We start from the raw sequence: 7,168 nt of genomic DNA, 5'->3' as shown, positions 1-7,168 counted from the left end.
TTAGAGAAACACAAAATACATGTTTTTAATGAGTGTTTGTGTATGACTATGTCTTTCATCATTTTTGTCTCATTATTCAAGCACCATACATGTACTCCTGTGTACTCCCGTGTCTATGTTTTGATCAATATGTATACCAAAAACAAACGCCGCCATGTGTGTACTCCTGTGTACTTTATTTTTTTTTTAATAATATAAAAAAATTGATAATAAAAATGTATTAGGTATAATGTATATATATTTTTAATTAGTTAAAAAATTATTTATTTGGTATTTTTAGGTATATATTGAAAGATGCAAGAAGTCCAAAGAGAAGCAAGATCGAAGAGAAAATTGATATTAAAAGACAAAGAAAATACAAAGCGGACCACAATTCAAGGTAGACTTCATACAAAAAATAACTAACATGTCATGAGTATTTTGGCCGAATGAAAGCCCATAAAATACAATATTTTCTATATATTATTTAGCTATTGACAAGTAATAAATTATTAATTTACATTGTTTTTGTAATATGTTACTAAATTTGTTTATGAAAAAATTACAGGAAATTCGAGTGATGGTTCCAATGATGTGCATTTTCAATCGGTGTTGTCGAACATTACAAATGGACTCAATACAGGTTGATTTTTGGATGATTTTTTTTGGAACTTACTTATGTGAATGTACATGCACTTTATGTATTTTGATATTCCTACTATTTATTCAATTATAAACTTTAACAGAAAATATGTTCAAAAAACTAATATCTCGAGTTATCTTATTTGATAATAACCCAACACCATATCGATCAAGGTCTCCAACTACTAATCTACACTCTGTAGGTGAAAAGGAACGATGTTCCAATATTAGTGATATTAGTAATTCAGGTATCACATGCGAAGCATATGATAGCCCATGCCATCAGACAAGTCAACAACAGTTTCAACAAACATCAAACAATATCCACCAGTTGCAAAGTGTTGATATATGCTTTTATTACTTAAAGACCAAACATTTAACTTTTCAATTGGTCTATTAAAAACAATGTTTGATATATGCTAAATAATTATTATAGATTCATTGGAGTACTCAAATCGAATTAGATTGCAAAGGGATGCAAGACTGAATAGAAAGACTATGCTACTTCAAAAGAGACATGGTAAGATAAGCATGATAGATTGTAATTATCACAAAGCTAAAATTCTACTTCTTTTATCTTTAATACTACTTTCATAATATATATTCATAACTCAGCTGATTCAAACATTTAATATATATTCATTTTTCTTTTTTTTATAATATAAAGTGCTTGATTTACTATCTCTAATGATTACAGGAGCAAGTACATCTAATTCAAATTTAGATACTAAAGAATTAGAAGAAGTGTGCATAGCTGAAAAAGAAAGACACCTGAGACAAAGAAAAACATTCTTGAAGGAATTGGCTATAAATCTTTCAAAAATTTTTGAAGAAGTTGAGGATATTACTGAAAACACGACTATATTAGATGATTCTGTGCAAATTGAATACCCAGCCATATTCGATGTTGCTGAGAATACAGGTAATCTAAGAAGTAGCAATATCAGCAGTTTATTATTTACTATTGTTATGCTTCTTATAAACAAAAAATTATCGTTTAGTGTTCAAGTTTTTAAAATTCAAACTAAGATATGGTTATATATTATAATTTTTGTATTTGAACATTGATATATTGTAATTCTTATTGTTTGATTAGCGTGCAAGTAAAACTTAAACCTTGAGGTTGGCACAAAAAAATTGTATTATATGATCTCATCTTTTTAATCTATAAATTGCAATCTTCGGTAATCTTTTATAAATATTATTTTTATACTTAACATGGTGAAAGAAAGATATATTTTTATATAAAGTATTTTTTTCAGATATAACTGAAACATAATTTATTATCTTGGTGATTATTAGATGTGATAGATATTGGTGACCCAGAATTTTTTTGTCGGCATTGTGATGCCATGATGTGGTATGAGGAGAGATCAGAAAAGTCTAAAACAGGATCCAATATTGAGTTCTCAATATGTTGTATGCGAGAGAAGGTACAACTGCCGTTTTTGCAACGTCCACCTCAACTCTTGCAAGGTTTAATATCTGGAGCAGACCAGAAAAGTAAACACTTTAAGGATAATATAAGAACTTTTAATAGCATGTTTTGCTTCACGTCCCTCGGAGGTAAAATAGAGACCTCTATCAATGATGGGACAGGTCCTCCCCAGTTCATTGTGAGTGGACAAAACTACCACAGAATTGGAAGCTTGGTACCAATTGAGGGACAAAGACCAAAATTTGCGCAGTTATATATTTATGATACAGAAAATGAGGTCTCAAACAAGATAGAGATTTTCAGGTTTGTATCATGCATTCCAAACTGATTAAAAATTTATTTAGGTAGTTCGTACTTTGATTTTGGTTAATTATGAATACTAATATTTTTCAATTGATGTTTTATACAGTTCAAGAACAAACAACAACAACTTTGACCAGTCCTTAGTTCTAGATCTCAAGGACATGATCGATCAACATAATGTTCTTACTCACACATTTAGGATAGTGAGAAACTACCTGAATTAAGGAGATATCGCAAATATAAGACTACGGTTGTACTGAAAATGATCAAAGGATGCAAGAGTATACAATTTACTATCTTCTAACGAGGTCGCAGCTCTAATAGTAGGAGATTTTGATTCTGGAGATGCAGGACGTGATATTATAGTTCAATTAAAGTCTGGACATCTGCAAAGGATTCATGAGACACACACCGCATTTATTCCTCTTCAGTACCCTATGATGTTTTCTTATGGTGAAGATGGCTACCAAGAAGACATTCCTTTGCGAGAATCTCATAGGGCTGATGAAAATAGAAAGAGACAGCGTGTGAGTTTAAGGGAGTTCATAGCATTTAGAATACAAGAGAGAAAGGTCGAGTATGCAACCATTGTCAATGGTGGAAGATTATTTCAGCAGTTATTGGTTATGATTGAAGCACAAAGGTTAACCTACTACCGAAACAACCAAACCAAGGTGATGAGTGATATATACAAAGGGATTCAAGATGCAGTTGTTAGGGGTGAGACACGTGCTTCTAAAATAGGTAAGCGTATCATCCTACCTGCGTCATTCACTGGTGGTATGAGATACATGTTTAATAATTGTCAAGATGCTATGGCAATTTGTAAGAAATATGGATATCCAGACCTCTTCATCACAATGACATGTAACTCAAGTTGGCAAGAGATTGGCAGGGTTAACAATCCAAGAACCTTAAAGGTTGAAGACCGGCCGGATATATCGTGTAGAGTATTCAAAATTAAGCTTGACATGATAATCTCGGATCTTAAGTAAGGAATTCCATTTGGAGTGCTAGATGCAGGTATTGCTCATCATCCAAACTTATTTTTAGAGAAATATTCCTTTAGATTGTTATAAAATAAATGGCAAAATATTTTCTTACTTAATGTATTATTGATTTTTTATTATCACCCTTAATTTATCAAAGCACATACATAAAATAGATAGTTTAAATATAACATATAATTTTTTTTGGTCTTTTTGGTATAAGGGATGTATACGGTGGAATTCCAAAAAAGAGGTCTACCACATGCTCACATTCTTTTATGGTTAAGTGGAGACCATAAGATAACAACGACAACTCAAATTGATCAATTAATATCTTCAGAGTTGCCAGATCCTGCTCAGCATCCAAAATTGTTTAGAGCTGTATCTACATATATGATTCATGGACCATGTGGTAGAGCATTCTCAAAATCTCCCTGCATGAAAGATGGGTACTGCACCAAATATTATCCCAAGACATTCAGTAAAACCACAGTTATCGATGATAGTGGATACCCATCATATAGAAGACGAGACACAGGGGTGGTTACTGAGAAGAAGGGAGTCCATATGGATAATAGGAATGTGGTTCCATACAATGCATATCTACTGATGTCTTATCAAGCGCATGTTAATGTAGAGTACTGCAACAAGTCGAATGCTATCAAATATTTGTTCAAGTATGTGAATAAAGGTCCAGACAGGGTAGCAGTTGGAGTTACAAAGGAAGCTTCCAGTGGAGAGGATGCTCAGGTTATTGATGAGATCAAACAATTCTATGATTGCAGATATTTGTCTGCATGTGAGGCTGTGTGGAGAACCTTAGCGTATGATATTCATCAAAGGTGGCCTTCAGTGATGAGATTAACCTTTCATTTGCCTGGAGAGCAAAATATCATCTTTAAAGATGATGACGATCTTGAAGAAATCGTGGAAGAAGAGGAAGGAAAATGTACAATGTTCTTAGCATGGATGGAGGCCAATAAAAAATTTGAAGCAGGTCAAACTTTGACGTATGCTGAATTTCCAAATCAATTTGTTTATGATAGAGAATCAAGGGTATGGCATCCACGCAAAAGAGGGTATTCTATCGGGAGGTTAAATTATGTTCCACCGGGTACAGGTGATATTTATTATATGAGAATTTTGTTAGCTGTTCAGAGAGGTTGCACAACATATAAGTCTATTAGGACAGTTAATGGAATTACATATTCTAGCTTCCAAGATGCTTGCTATTCCATGGGACTACTGTGCGATGATAAGGAATTCATTGCAGCTATTAATGAGGTAGCTAAACTTGCTCTGGTCATCAATTGAGAAAATTATTTGCGATGCTACTGATATCTAATAGCATTAGCAACCCAGAGCGTGTTTGGAATGCAACTTGGACATTATTGGCTAATGGAATACTATATGAGAGGAGAAAAGCTTTGAAAAACCAAGGTATTTTACTATGTCTTTTTTTTTTAATATCAAGATTGTATTCTCTTATTATCTTTATTTTTATTAAGAATATTAATAGTTTTATTTTAGAATTATTTATTAAATATTTCATAAAACCACTATGTGCTTTTTCTAGGACTAAACATGACTGATGAAGAATTGAAAAACCTCTGCCTTATTGAGATTGAGAAGATACTCAACAGCAATGCGAGATCTTTAAGAGACTATCAATCAATGCCATATCCTGAGATGTCTCATGTTCGCCTTTTTCAGAATAAGCTAATAGAGGAGGAGTTAGCATATGACACAAATGAGTTGACTCATACAAACTTATATACAGAACAAAAGATGACTCATGAGCAAAGGTTAGTATTTGATGAGATACTCAATGCTGTTGTTACAGACTCTGGTGGTTTTTACTTCGTTTATGGGCATGGTGGGTGTGGTAAGACATTTATTTGGAATGGACTTTCTTCTGCTATTCGGTCTAGAGGAAAAATTGTTTTAAATGTCGCATCCAGTGGAATTGCTTCTTTACTCCTACCTGGTGGCAGAACGGCTCATTCTAGATTTTCAATACCCATTACAATTACTGATGAATCTACTTGCAACATCAAGCATGGCAGTTTGAAGGCTGAGCTGCTCATCCAAAGTAGCTTAATAATTTGGGATGAAGCTCCAATGCTCAATAAAATGTGCTTTGAAGCACTTGATCGGACGCTCAGGGATCTTATGTCAGTTACCGATCAACATAAGACACATCAAACATTTGGTGGTAAGATTGTTGTTCTAAGAGGTGATTTCAGACAGATACTTCCGGTGATTCCAAAAGGAAGTAGACACGATATATTAGCATCCGCTATTAACTCATCCCATCTGTGGTTATTTTGTAAGGTTCTGAAACTGCATACGAATATGAGGCTTCTAATGTCTTATTTGGATCAAGATGAAGGTGAAATGAAGAGATTTGCTAATTGGATACTTGATGTTGGAAATGGAAATATTGGCTCTGTTGTTGGTGATGAATCAGAAGTTGAAATTCCAAATGATCTATTGATTACAACTACTGATGACCCTCTCTCTCATTTGGTAGACTTTGCATATCCAAATTTGTTATAAAACATGTCATATTACAGGTATTTTCAGAGTAGGGCAATTCTTGCACCCACGCTTGAGAGTGTCGAGAAGGTAAACGATTTTGTCTTGACAATCTTTCCATGGATGGAAAAGGAGTATTTGAGCTCTGACACAACATGTCAAGCTGATGAGAATGAAGATGTACAACAAGAGTGGTTCACACCAGAGTTCCTAAATCACATCAAATGTTCGGGACTACCCAATCACAAGTTGACTTTGAAGCCAGGAGTCGCTGTAATGCTACTGCGAAACATAGACCATACTTCAGGTTTATGCAACGGGACAAGATTAATAGTTAACGAACTTGGCAGCAATGTAATTGGAGCGACGGTAGTGACCGGTAGAAATATTGGAGATAAAGTATACATTCCAAGAATGAACTTGATCCCTTCAGATTCAGGATTGCCATTTAAGTTCCAACGGAGACAATTTTCATTGACAGTATGCTTTGCAATGACCATTAACAAGAGTCAGGGTCAATCATTATCACATGTAGGGCTTTATTTGCCAAAATCAGTGTTCACCCATGGACAACTTTATGTTGCTTTGTCAAGAGTTAAGAGTCGCAGTGGCCTCAAGGTTTTAATTCTAGACGAAGACGGCAATCCAAAGTCATCAACAACAAATGTCGTGTTCAAAGAGGTTTTTAATAATATTTAGGTAAGAATAATATTATTTTTATTTTAATAGCATGTTATAATTTATACTTTTGTACAAATATTTATTATAGATATAACTAATTTATCTATAACTCTTTTTTCAGATTTGAAATGAAATGTGTAACAAGGAGCACAACATCCTATGCCAATTGTTTTTCTAATGAAGTTAGTAAAATACTAGGTTATCGATCGATAAATTTTTATTAGCTTTTTATACAAAATTTAGTGTAAATTAACATGCTATTATTATAGTTATATATGTTCTTATTTTTTCATGTCTCCCTCCTTATGGTTTAAGAATATTATAAACTTCAAACTCTTCTATTTATATTTTACTTTGAATAAAAGATAAAACAACATATTTAACACGTTTATTATATAACGACGATGATAGTGTTATACTAAATTTAAAAAAATATATGGTTATAAAATATTATTTTTAATTTAACTTATCAAATTTAAATATAAGCCCGTGCATCGCACGGGTTTAACACTAATTTTTAAAGCATCGAATCAACATAGATTCAAAGAAAGAGAGCAATAGTTTGAGCAGGAAGATGGATTGATCTCTTTTCTACTCT

The 7,168-nt window shown here is 33.0% G+C and overlaps 1 pseudogene; it reads left to right on the top strand.

Moving 5' to 3' along the window:
* LOC107495492 (uncharacterized) overlaps window positions 1-6,588 on the top strand; it is a 10,697-nt pseudogene extending 4,109 nt beyond the window's left edge.
* The last annotated feature ends 580 nt before the right edge of the window (window positions 6,589-7,168 follow it).

This window comes from Arachis duranensis, chromosome 6 (assembly GCF_000817695.3).
Source record: "Arachis duranensis cultivar V14167 chromosome 6, aradu.V14167.gnm2.J7QH, whole genome shotgun sequence".
NCBI classification, from domain to species: domain Eukaryota; kingdom Viridiplantae; phylum Streptophyta; class Magnoliopsida; order Fabales; family Fabaceae; genus Arachis; species Arachis duranensis.
This window is presented reverse-complemented; position numbering and strand designations above follow the sequence as displayed.